The 13,293-nt window shown below is 56.6% G+C and overlaps 1 protein-coding gene across 4 annotated transcripts in view; it reads right to left on the bottom strand.

Annotated features, from left to right (window-relative positions):
- The window catches only part of TAFA5 (TAFA chemokine like family member 5), a 396,065-nt gene that overhangs the window by 298,051 nt on the left and 84,721 nt on the right, over positions 1 to 13,293 (bottom strand). The window lies entirely within an intron of this gene.

A 13,293-nucleotide genomic window follows, 5' to 3' on the forward strand; every position in this document is an offset into this window, starting at 1 on the left:
CTGCGGCTCCTGTGAATGCTCTGGAAAACTGTGTTTCTGCTCGGTTTCTCAGGAGCACAGGGCTTCCTTGCTCTAGACTGGCTCAGGCCTCTGAACAGGAGGGCAGGCGAGAACCAACCTTCCCAGGACCGAGTTAGTCACTGAGAGGAGGGAGGGAGGGAGGGAGGGAGGGAGGGAGGCAGCAGACACGGGCCAGACAGGCAGAGCACAGAGGAGTCTGCCCCAGAGATGAAAAGAGAAACAACAGTGCCCACAGCACCCATTTCGTGGTTCTTCAGCCCAAATCAGAGGCTGGGACAGCAGGAGGGGGAAGAGACCTGGACCCGGGGCTGGGCATGAGGCAAGGACAGCAGAAAGCTGTGTGCAATGTCCCAAGCCCCTGTCTATAGTGGCTCCCACTTCACCTGCCCCACAGCCTCTGAGGTCCTCTTATGATTATCCCACGTGCAGGGCAGGAGACACGGCATGGGGAACACAGCCACCAGGTCACACACCAGCAAGGGGATAGCCAAGGCTCAACCCTGGGAGGCTGCAGGCTCTGCCAGCTTCACTCCAGGGCCACCGTACAGTGTTGGGGACAGACCAGCAGCCCACAGAAAGGAGGCTGGCACAGTGCCCTGGGCACAGCACAGGCACAGGGGTCAGCACCATGGTTGGGTCACTGACCACAACAGCAACTCCGCAAGTGGCTCAGGCCCAGGCCTGAGGGTGGGGCCCAACCAAGGCTGGCCCCACCAGCCTCGGGACCTGCCAGGGACCCCCCGCCTCCTGCCATCCAGGCAGAGGCCTGCTAAGGAGGGGAGGTGCCCCAGGGCCCAGGGCATCACCCCCAGACACCACACTTCAGTGACTGAAGGGCGCTCAGGGCCGTGAGGCTGGGGCACTGCATCCCAGGCACCTGCTAGGGAGAGAGACGCCCGGCCCAGGGGCCCGGGATGCTGGCTGTCCTGAGAGTGAGACTCCGTGGGGGAGGTTGGGAGGGAATGGATCCTAGCTACTCGGGCTTCCCCGAGCCCAGTGCCTCCTCCTTCTGTCACGCCACCATCTCCTGACTGGGGAACGTGCTGCCCACATCAGTTCAGGGCTCAGCTGGCCCTGGCCCCTCCCTCAGGCCAGCTCAGGATCAGGCCCAGGCTCCGGCATTCACCTTCCAGCTGCTCTGGGTCAGCCCCTCACCCTGTGACCCCGCTGCCCTGGAGCAGGCTCTCTCCTGTCGCCTGGAGCCCTCAGGGCCCCCCCCAGTCAGTGCCCACTCCCTGAACCAGCAAGATAACTGTCCAACGCGAGGCCTCAGAAACTCCCAGAAACTCCCAGCTGCCTCTGTCTGTGCTTTCCATCCAGGGCAAGGCCATGGCTGGGGGCGACTGAGGCATCGCAAGCCCTGGGGGTCAGACGCACGGGGGTGGGAGGAGAGCGGGCAGGACCCAGAGGGGTGGCTTGTGACGGCAACACCCACTTCTGCCTGTGGCTCTGAGGGCAGTTTCCATCCAAGGGCAACCACGATCCCTTCTAGAAGATTCACTAAGGAACCGGGAACCTTCTCCTCTTCCTGGCTCACAGCCCGTCCCAGAGACAAGAAGAAACCAGCTCAATACACAGAACTCTTCAGGTTGCTCTCAAGGCCAAGCCACCGACTTCAGAGAAAAGAGAAATGTGTGTTTCAACTAAGATAAATTAGTGCATTAAGAACAAATATGACTTTGGGAGGCTGAGGCGGGCAGATCACCTGAGGTCAGGTGTTCAAGACCAACCCGGCCAACGTGGCGAAACCCCATCTCTACTAAAAATACAAAAATTAGCTGGGAGTGGTGATGGGTGCCTGTAATCCCAGCAACTCAGGAGGCTGAGGCAGGAGAATCACTTGGACCTGGGAGGTGGAGGTTGCAGTGAGCAGAGATCGTGCCTTTGCACTCCAGCCTGGGTGACAGTGAAACTCCATCTCAAAAAAAAAAAAAAAAGAAGAACAAATCATGAATAAAAAGACTAAACACCAGACACATTTTTAATAACATACCAGGTAACTGTGAAGCTGGTTACAACTGATTCCAGTTGGAATAGGAAATGGTTTGGAGGAGACTGGGCACAAACATTGATCTTTTTCACAATTTTCTTTTGGATTAAAAAAAATGAAAATGTCACTTTCAAAGGTACACCAGCCAGTGGGCTCTCAGAGTCACAGTCCTGGGTCTGTGTATGGCAGCCCCTTGTGGTCAGCTCGGCCCAGGCTCAGTCCCTTCTCTAAAATGTGTGTTTAGGAGATGCTCGAGAAGCCACAACAGTGTCTCCCGAGCTTGGGCCACCTGTGAATCCGCCAGGGTTGCACCATACCCATGTATCACCCTCACTGCTAAAAAGAAACCTTCCATCAGCCTGTGAATGGAAAGCCAGCGCCTTTGCCATAAATAGAAGGTAGCCATAAAAGCAGATACACAGCTATTAAAATAACAAATGCCCGTCCGCATCCGCATAAAACCATCTTGCAGGCCAACAGCGGTGCGTGCCCTTGCTCTGGGAAATGCTGGATTTATGGGAGGAGGAGCGTTAAGAATTTCTGGGCTGGCCACCCCAACCCCGATCTCCTTGGGAAAACCAGCTTCTTCCTTAACCCCCAACTCAAGGGCCCTCGCCTCCGTGGCATTCCACCTCCGGGATGGGAATCCGGATCTTCCCCTTCGAGCTGACGGAGCATCTGTCCCCTCCAGGTCCTCCTTGAGACAAGGTGGACCCGAATCAGACCCAGGCCCCATCCGCCAGCCACGCTGACCGGAGACCCCCAAGCACGCACGCGTGTGCACGCGCGCGCACACACACACACACACACACAGACACGTCAGCTGCAATCCCGTGACAAGATCTTCGGCTTGGCCTGCTATAACCAGTTCCTCTGGCCGCTGTGACAAATCACCACAAACTCGTGGCTTAAAAACAGGAGTTTCTACTCTCACAGTTCTGGAGGGCAGAAGTTGGAAATCAAGGTGTCTCGGGCCTGCACTTCCTCTAAAAGCTCCAGGGAGGATCCTTCCTGCCTCTTCCAGCTCCTGGTGGCTGCGGGTACTCCTCAGCATGTGGCCACATCACTCCAGCCCCTGCTCTGTCTTCACCAGGCCCCCTCTCCTGTCTGTTTGCTTCTCTTCTCTTCCCTTCTAAAGACTTGTCTTTGGAGTTTGGGTGCATCCTAATCCAAGGCGCCATCATCTTGAGAACCTGATCTTAACGACATCTACAAAGACCCTTTCTCCAAATGACAACACCCTGGGTTTCGAGGTGGCTCTGTCTTTGGGGACCTCCAACTGACCCCACAGGTGTACATTTCTCACAGGTGCACAGACTCCAGTCCTCACTCTGCCTTTTCACATAAATGAGACCTACCAACCCCCAGCCAGTCACCCCCTTGGCCACCTTCTGCCAGCAAGCAGCCCATGTCTGGCATACAGCAGGTACTCAATACGTGCATGCCAAACTGAGGCCGGCGTGTCTATCAAGGTTGTCCCCAAGGCAACCAGAGGGCAGGAGCAGGAAGTTGTCACTGTGCAGGCATTCCCTGGGGACAGAGGGTCTGAAGATGGATTTTCTGGTTCTGCAAAGCACAGTTATTTATAAGCAAGGTCTGCGTTCTTCTATCAGTGAAGTGAATCAGAGGGCCTGCTTGGCTGCTTCTGTAATCAGAGGAGAAGAAAGGTAATTGGCTAATAAAATCCACCTTCTCCGAGGCAGAGGCTGGCTTTGAAGAGTGTGTATTGTAAAGGCTCCATGACCTCTTCTAAATATACCCAGGGAAGATCCGTGGGGGCCAGGTCGGCTCCACGCGGTCCAGTTGGAATGGTGTCGGGGACGGGTCTTCCCACAGATTCCTGAGTCTTCTGCCAGGACCATCCCCGAGGGCACTGTGCTCACCTGAACCAAGGGCCTTCTAGAACCCCCAGGCCCTGCCCTGCCCCAGCTGGGAGGCCACAGAGGCAGGGAGGTGGCACCGAATCGTGCCCCCATCCCTGCAGGTCCCCGTTGTCACAGCAAGAGACCACAGCCCAGAAACCAGCCCCAACACCCAGCAGCCACCAGCCTCAATCCATGGGGACCCACTTTGAGTCCAACACAGGGGACAGGGTGAGGGGTCCCACTGTCAACTTCGAGGGTAGCACCCACCCTGCCTGAGATCCTCTGCAGGACCCCTCCCCCTGCGAGCAATGCCTTCCTTCCCCCAGTGCCTCAGCAGAGCCTTTCAGGACGGGCAGTGCAGCCCCATCCAGGGAGCAAGGACGGAAGACAGGGCACCTGGTTCTGGGGCAGACGCCAAGACTGCACTTTCCGCCCTTCATTTCCTCAATGGCAAAGTCATGCAAGGATCACACCCTCTGTGCAGGTGGCCTGAGCAGCAAAGGAGGTGACAGCAAAGAGCAGTCACTGCGGTCACGGCCAGGCCCCTCTCACCAGAGGCCCCTGTGCTCAGCCCCAGGGGCTCACCACCTCGCCACCTCTGCCAAGATGACCCTTCTCCTCACTTCAAGGCCTATGCTGACCCCTGGTGAACATCCAGTTCTCCCCTGGACTGACCCCCCAACCCACTGGAGCCCCCATTATACACAGACGGAGCTTGGCCAAGGAGGCTCCTGGCACCTGCACGATAACCCGGGCCTGCCTCCTTCCCTTCTGGAGTAAAACGGGCAGGAACAAGGAGCCAGCCTGGCTGGGAAAGTGCGGGGGCTGAGACAGAAAGTTCAGCCTGGGAGGGAGGGCTGCTTCTGTGAGGTTCGGCAGCCCCTGAGGGCAGGCAGAAGGCAGCCTCTGCGTGGGTCCTCCAAGCTCCAGGCCTTCTGAAGCGCTGATTTGAATTTTAAAATGCAAAAGGAGAAGAAAAGGCAAAGGCAGAAGGCTGTGCTTAGAGCATGCTGATGCCGGTGGCTGGAAGGGTGTGTGTGAGGGCAGGGGAGTTAGGGAACCCGCAACCTGCCCTGAGAGCCAGAGGGCCAGGGCCTGGCCTACCCCACAAGGCGGCCCCATCAGCCAGAGGACCAGGTGCCCCTGGGCCACTTTAGGTGACACCGGCTACCCTGGGACCCTCCAGGGCTCCATCCCCTGGGCTAGGAGTCCATAGAAATGCAGCAAAGGACAGGGCCAGCAGCCACTGCCTCCTTGGTGCCTGGAGCCATGACTTCCTTAAATGCCTGCCTGCAGCCCACCCCTGACCCGCCTGCAGCCCACCCCTGACCCGCCTGCAGCCCACCCCTGACCCGCCTGCAGCCCACCCCTGACCCGCCTGCAGCCCACGCCTGACCTACCTGCAGCCCACGTCTGGCCTGCCCACAAACAGCTGCACCTGTTCCACGCAAGGGCAGCAGCTCCCAGTGTGGCTGAGGACACAGCCCTTCCTTTACCACCAAAGCACAGAAGCTGCAAGGAAGGGCAAGTCCCTGCAGTCCAGGACCCTCTGCCCACTATGAGGCCCGTGAGATGAACCTAGGTGTGCAGACCCCTCCAGAACTCGTGCCCACAGCATCCCAGAGCCCCGGGATGCATGGCAAACCATCAGGGGCCTCCACACAGAAGGTCACCCCAGATTCAGGAGGAAGGAGAGCCACCCACCCACAGAACACTCTCAGCTGACGACGGCATCCACACCCAAAGCATGAAGAGAGACCTGCATGCGCCATGAAGCCACAGGGAAATCACAGACAAACATACACGGCTGACAGCACGGGCCTGGCTCCTGCACCCTGGACAGGGGGTCGGTGGAGGCCTGGTTCTCGCCAGAGTCCCCACGTGGGGTAGGCATTGATTATCTGGAGGCTGCATTTTGGCTGCCCCGCACACTACAGCCCAGCCAGACACATGGTGGGAGCCCACCCTGCCATCCAGGGGACACGGGGCAGGCCTCCCTCCCCGCCTCCTGCAACAGTGTCTGGACAAAGGGGCCGCATCCTCGAGGAACTCTCTAGAGACCACAGTGGGCACTGTCCAGGTCGCCCAGCTGTCCATGGAAGATTCCAGACTGCACTTCAAAGACTCCACCCACCAGGGTCCAAGCCACCTTCCCAGGACCTCCGGATCCAGAGAAGCCAGGCAAAATCCTGAGAACACCAGCCCCGCACCCCTGCAAATGTGTGCGAATCCCTCTCCAGACAGCATGGTCCTGTGGCCAGTGCCTGTGGCCTCATCTGCTCCACAGACATGCCCAGCACTTGGCAGGGGCAGCTCCTGGGTTTTGCACAAGGTCATTGCTGGGGCCATCTGTCAGGGGACCCCCGTGGACGACCTCGGGCTTCCACTCCTTTTGTTGTTCCCTTCCTGCAAAGAGGAGACCGAGGGTCCCAGAAGCCCAGCCACTAGCCTGGTATCGTGCTGCAGGTGGGGCTTCCTCGTCCCAAAGGTTATTTGCATACGTGGGTGTGACCCTTGGAACGAGCACAAGACCTGCAAGACTGGCGCTGCAGCCTGCAGCAGGAGGTGCATGTGCAATGCCCAGGCCACACACACGCCACCCCTGCCTGGGGTCATAGAGAGAAGAGTGAGCCGCGCAGCTGCACCTGTCCTGCTATTCTCTGGGATCTGCACCCTCCCTTGACCTCACTGAGCCACACCTGCCCCCGCCGTGAAGGTCAGGGCAGTGCCTTCCTCCTCAGGAAGCCTCTGCAGAGGCCCAGCGGCGAGGGCCAGGGTCAGGGTCCAGGTGAGGACGGGGACAAGGCTGCAGGGGCAGAGGCCGAAGCTGGGGTCCACCCTCCTCTCCCCTCCTCCAGAATGCCAGGCTGGGCCCACGGGGTGAGCTGCAGACTGTGCAGTGTTTGGGGTATCGTGTGTGTGAGGTGTGACAGGTGTAACATGTGTTTATGATGTTTGGCTGTGTGTGTATAACATGTATGTGGTGTATGTTTGTGTGTGTGTGTGTATGTCTTGGCATGTGTTTGTGTGGGGATGTGTTTCTGTACTTTGTGCGTGGCCTTCACAGGATATGTGTGATGTGTGTGTGGTATGCGTATTTGGTATGTATACGCGGTATATGTTATGCGTGTGTGGTATATTCTGTGTGTGTGTGTGTATGTTGTGTATGTGGTATGTTTGTGGTGTGTGTGGTGTGTGGCATGTGGTGTGTGTGCATAATGTATAGTGTGTGTGATGTCTAGTGTGTGTGGTGTATTTTGTTGTGTGGTATTTGTGTGGTGTATTGTGTGTGTGTGCGTGGTGTGTGTTGTGTATCATGTATGCTGTGTGTGTGATGTTTTTTGTGAGTGGTGTGTGTGTTGTATCTAGTGTGTGTGGTGTATTCCGCATGTGGTGTGTGTGTGTACGTGTGAATGTGAGTGATGTATTTTCTGTGTGGTGTGTGTGGGATATCTGTGCGGTGTATTTTATGTGTATGTGTATGTGGTGTATTTTGTGTGGTGAGTGGCATGTGGTGTGTGTGATGTGTGTGGTGTGTTGTGTGTGTGGAGGGTGCATGTATATGGTGCGTGTGGGGTGTGTGGTGCATTTTGTGTGGTGTGTGTATGTGGTGTATGTGTGTGTGATTTGTGCTGTGTGTGTGGTGCATGTGTGATGTATTGAGTGGTGTGTGTGTGTGCGTGTGTGATGTGGTGTGTGTGAGGTGTATTTTGTGTCACATATGGTGCATGGCATGTGGTGTTTGTGATGTGTATTTTGTGTGGTGTGTGTATGTGTGGTGTATTTTGTGTGTGGTGTATTTTGTGTGTGGTGTATTTTGTGTGTGGTGTATGGTGTATTTTGTGTGTGGTGTATTTTGTGTGTGTTGTATTCTGTGTGTGGTGTATTCTGTGTGTGGTGTATTCTGTGTGTGGTGTATTTTGTGTGTGGTGTATTTTGTGTGTGTTGTATTCTGTGTGTGGTGTATTCTGTGTGTGGTGTATTCTGTGTGTGGTGTATTTTGTGTGTGGTGTATTTTGTGTGTGGTATGTGGTGTATTTTGTGTGTGGTGTATTTTGTGTGTGGGGTGTGTATGTGGTGTATTTTGTGTGTGGGGTGTGTATGTGGTGTATTTTGTGTGTGGGGTGTGTGTGTGGTGTATTTTGTGTGTGGGGTGTGTATGTGGTGTATTTTGTGTGTGGGGTGTGTATGTGGTGTGCAGCACACAGTGTATAGTGTGTGCAGCATGTGGGGTGTGTGGTATGCGTTGTGTATTTTGTGTGGTGTGTGTGCAGGGTGTAGTGTGTGGTGTGTCTCTGTTGGGGGGCACCGCAGTGCGTGTCTCTGGGAGAGGGGGGCTCACACACACAGCCCAGGTAAGAGGAGGAGAAGGAAAGGTCCGCCTACCCCGACAGGCAGGTCAGGGCTCCCACAATACAAAGGCTACCGGGTCCTATGGTTGGTCTCAGAGGAGCCCTGTCCACTCACTGGGTGCATGTGTGAGCGAACAGTCACATGCTCCACGCAGACGCACAGCTGCGTGCTTTGCTCCGTGTTTTCTGTCTGCCCAGATCGCAGTGCAGCCACAGATCTCTGTGTTCCTGTGTAAATAAGGTGAGGCCTGCCTCCCTCCCCTCGCCAGGAACACAGGAACTCCACCGCCTGCAGGCAGTGCTCCCTAACGAAGGGGCTGTATTTTAAATGAGGTTTATAAAGCAGGATCCTGTAGTTTATGTTTAAGAAGATCACACACAATGATATGAACACCTATGAGCATTTAGTTACGCATAAGCAGGCACGTGTACACACACACACATGAAAATGTCAGCAGTGAACCCTTCCAAGAAGGTTGCCCCCCAACCTCACCTTCTCCAGGCCCAGGGGCTCTTGGGCTGTGTCTGCAGCCAGCACTCTAACGGGCATGGACATGGCCTCGCCAGTGGCCCCTCTCCTACAGCTCCGCGCGCCCAGAGACGGGCAAAAACCACCCACCTCCAGACCACCAAGTGGGGAATAAAACCATTCTCCGCACGGCTTTCTCGCATCGTGCTCAGCACGGCAGCAACACGGGAGACTGATGAGTTTCCACAGATGCCGGCAGCAAGATCAGCCGCAGTCCAATCCTCCCGAGTGTGCAGCGAGAGCGACCCCCAGCTGGCCCTGTCCACTGCCAGCCTGGCCCTCAGCAGGCACTGGCTCGGCCCTTGCTGGGAGGCCTGGGAGGGTGGGACTCCTGTGCCCAGCAAGGCTGCGATGAGCCAACTTGTGTCTGGAAGTCACCTCCATTTCCAGTCCTTTTATATTCTAACTTTTACAGTTGTCAGAGACACAGCAGATGAGAATCCCATTACGGTGAGTGTGGGTTTTATTTAGATTCTGTGTCACACAAGAAATGATAGTAAATGATGATAAAAGAGTTGGTTATTTTTAACGCCTTTTCATTTCCACCCCTCCCAGCAGCCATTCACACCTACCTGGCCTTGCAAACAGCATCTGCTGGAGGGTCGGGGAGAGGCAGGCTGAGGGACACCTGCCAGGTGGGGCTGGCACTGCAATGCCCCTGCACCCTGTCTGCCTGCACACCTCATCAGGGCCATAAAAACAATGCACCCAGGAAGTGGGCTAGGGAAGCCCCTGAGGCCCCTAGACAAAGCCCAGTACCCCTCCGCACACAGTCTGAGACTCAGGGAGAAATGAGCAGCCAGCTCCAAGCTCGGAGCCTGGCGGCCGGGGCAGCCCCATGCCAAGACTGGGTGCAGGGGTGCAGGCACAGCTGGCCATAGCATTAAGAGCACAGAGCAGCCGAACTCCCTCCTCCTTCCACACATACCGCGTGCAGTGGGTTCCTCCTCCACCGTTAGACACTCAGAACGGAGCCTGGTGCAGCCTCGGGCCCTCACCAAGAACAGCCTTGCTGCTCTGGGAAACCTCAAGGGCATCTACCATGCCCTCACCCAACCCATCATGGACCACCCACAGCCCTGGCTCTATGCCTCTGGGACAGAATGGCTGTACGCGTTCAGCAAATATTTTTGACGGAGTCTTAGGGCCGGGAACTGTGCTGTGTCTCCTAAGTTCTCTATCCATTTCTTAAAAAATAATCTGATCCATCTAACAGATAGACGAACACTCTGCATTGGCTGCTAATCTTGTAAAGATGGCATCAATTAATGATGACTGCGCAGAGCCACAATAATTCATACACTGTCAGTTGCCTTCACGGAGTTGAGCATGCCCCTTGTTACGGGCTACACGGGTTTGCAGGAGGACGCCTCATTTCCGAAAGAGCCAGCTAACTAAATCAATGGAAGTTGAATCCCCTTGACTCAATCAACAGTCTGCCCTCCGAGCAGCTGCTCAAAGACAGGCACGCCACAGCGGTTCCGAAAGCGCTTCTGGAATCGAGCCTCGGGTACACCGTGCCGGGGCCGCTGGATGCAAAGTTCTCAATATTAACCTGCAAAAGAGGCTTTTGCACAGCACGTTCAAGCCATCGAATGCACTCCCCTGCCACCAAAAGGATTTACCAAGATAGAGTTGAACCTCAAACCCACATTTAAAGGAAAGAGGCACTGGGTTCTCCCTCCCATTCAGAAAGGATCGGGTCAAATGATTTCCCGGCTTTCTCATGTCCCTTTGGGTGCCAAAGCCCAGAAACCTCTCTGCCGCTGTGGCCTGCCCCGGGTGGCCCAGGCTCGCCGCGCTCCTTCCTCTCTGAAGTATTTTCCTATCCTTCTGTTTACATTAAGCATCCACACCAAAGCCTGCTAATCTGTGCTGGAGTGCTGGAGTCCAAGTGACTCAAGACTTCCAGAAAAATATTGTAAAGTCTTTGGAAGAGGGAGGTGGAAAATATTTTTATACTTCTCGCTGTTTCCTTAACTCCGTATTTGGAGACCAAACATGACGATGGAGATAAAGCGCTGGCTTCCCTCTCGCGTCTCCGTGACACACGTCGTCTGCACCCCAAGGAAGCAGCCGGCTCTTCCATCAGCGTCCTGGGATTCCTGCCCTCGTCCCCCACTTTAACTACACCCCATGCAGACACAGCACGTGCACACGCCAGGCAGTTCAGAAGAAAGGACGGCTCTCCCCTCCCAGAGGAGGGTCAGCGTGTCCTAAGGATGACAGGGCAAGAAGAGCAGCTGCCTAGGCCCCAGTGCCGGACCCCACACTGCGGCCCTGCTTTCTTCCCGGGCCTGTGGCTGCCCAGCCAGGCCTGGTGCGGTGGGCAGGACCTGTTCTCACAAAGCTCGGACGTACCGAGGCTGCAATTACGGACCACAATTTGCCTCTCTCTCGGTTCACAGACCTATTCATCTCCACAAACACTGGAAGACAGAGTGGCCAGAGGGGGACGGATTAGCCACGGGGTGGCCTCTATCTCCACACAAAAGGAGAAGTGTGGAAAAACGGCTCCCTGGGTCCCCCATTCTTCACCCCTGAAAAAAACAGATTCATGGAAATGGCTATTTAAACAGCTCTTTCCCACTCGGGCCCAGACAACAAGTCACAATTGTCCACCCGCCTGCCTCGCTCCCTCCCTCCTGCTGGACAGCGGCTGCTGGGAGGAGAGTGGCCCCAGGCCGCGCCCATCAGCCAGGAACCAGAGTCGGCCACCCCCCTCCCTGCACCTCTCACTGCTGGTCCCCCAGGCCTCCCCTGGGGCTCCTGATGCCAAAGGGCCAAAAGGGCATCTCAGCAAGGACAGGGAGGCTGCCCAAGTTCTGACCTTCCAGACAGACAGGCAGCAGGGCTCAACCCAGGGTGGTGAAGGCCACCGCTTCAGGACAGGGAGACAGGACTTCAGGAGTCCTGGAGGGCTGCATAAACACTGGGACCTGCAATCGCTCTTCCAAAGGTACCTGTGCCCTCAGCGTACAGCTGACCCCACCCTCATCCCACCTTCCTACGACTTCGCTGTCTTCCACAACACCGACACACGTGTGTCTGCTTCAAGGTAAACATGGAGATCTCTGCGAAGGGCTAAATCCACAAAAAGTACTGCACTAAGCGAACACAACCGGTATTTAATCTTGGGCCTGCTCCACACCTAGACCTTCCCATCTGAGAGACAGAAACTCTTTCTTCTTGGCCAAAAAACACAGTCCTTTAGACCTGGAGCCTCAGGGGGACAGCAGAGCCCCCGGAAGCACCTGCACTGGGTCAGCACTGCAGGGTGAGGCAGAAAGGAAGCCCTTGTCACAGGCCGGCCACATGGCCAGGAGCTTCCCCCGTTATTAACTCACAGCTTAAAAGTCAGTGGAACTTCACTTCGTCACAGAGCATCAGGACGCAGCTGGGCACTTGGACCTCACAGAAACACTGAAATTTTCACATACACGCCCTTTCCGCAAGCCAATCCCCCAGAGACTTCGAGATTAGCCAGAGAGGCAGAGAACTTGCAGCACGAACACCAACAGGCCCAGCAGAGCAGGGACCCCTTCGCCAGGTACCTGGAATGCACCAGGGGTGGCTCCCAAAGTCCTGGCAGGGGACACCAGCAGAGGACAGTCCTCGCGGGCTTGCCTGGACCCAATGACTCCTCAGCAGGAAGGATGGCCTCCCCAGCCCCAAGGGCCACTGCCCTATGGCAGAACCACCCACTCCTGAAGTGGGTCAGCAAGGCAGCAGGAAGAAGTTGAGCCTCCCACCTAGGGAAGGGTCCCCGCAAGCCCGGGCTGGCAGGCCAAACCCGCAGCAGAGTCCTGGGGTAGCCTACTCTCCCTTCAGACCTGGCCCTCCTCTGTACTAGGTGCCCACATCCAAAAGCAAGGGAGGGAAGTGGACACCAGGCCCGTGGAGGTCACAGGGTCTGGGGCCAGGCTCCTGCACCTACCTGCTTCCCCAGGCCTCCTGCGGCTCATTAATTAGTCAGGAAAGCAACTGAATGTTGCAAGCCCTTCCTTTGCAGGAACCCAGAACTAATGAGAACCCAGCGCTTACCAGCCACACAGGCGCCCTCCGGTGCTCAGCCTTCCCAGCGGACCAAGGGGAGCACCAGGCGGAGCTGGCCCAGCCTGTGTGCCAGAGCATTAGTAACCATAAGCAGGGGTGCGCCGGGGGAGGCCAATGCCTCAGTTGCCCCCAGCGTGATATGACAGGCCAGGCTGATCCCGGGGTGCACCAGGAGCCCTGCAAAGGGCGCCTGGCCCTGAAACCAGGAAGTTTCCAGGAGTGCGTCTGGGGTGCCTGGAGCCGACCGACTGCCCATCAGGGGAGGTGTGGCCCTGCCCCCAACCCCCAGTAAGATGCTTCCCAGTCCAAAGGGCCTCTCCAGCCACGAGCGTCCAACCGTTATCCTGGGCGCCTCAACAGTCCCAGACTACCATGCAGTCTAGCAGAGACCAAGAGAGCAGGGGCAGAACTTGGCGCGGGGGCCTGCGCACCCGGGTGACCAAGCCCCTGCTTCCCGAACCTCTGGGTCTCTGGAAGGCG

The sequence above is a fragment of the Symphalangus syndactylus genome, chromosome 18, assembly GCF_028878055.3.
Source record: "Symphalangus syndactylus isolate Jambi chromosome 18, NHGRI_mSymSyn1-v2.1_pri, whole genome shotgun sequence".
NCBI lineage: Eukaryota > Metazoa > Chordata > Mammalia > Primates > Hylobatidae > Symphalangus > Symphalangus syndactylus.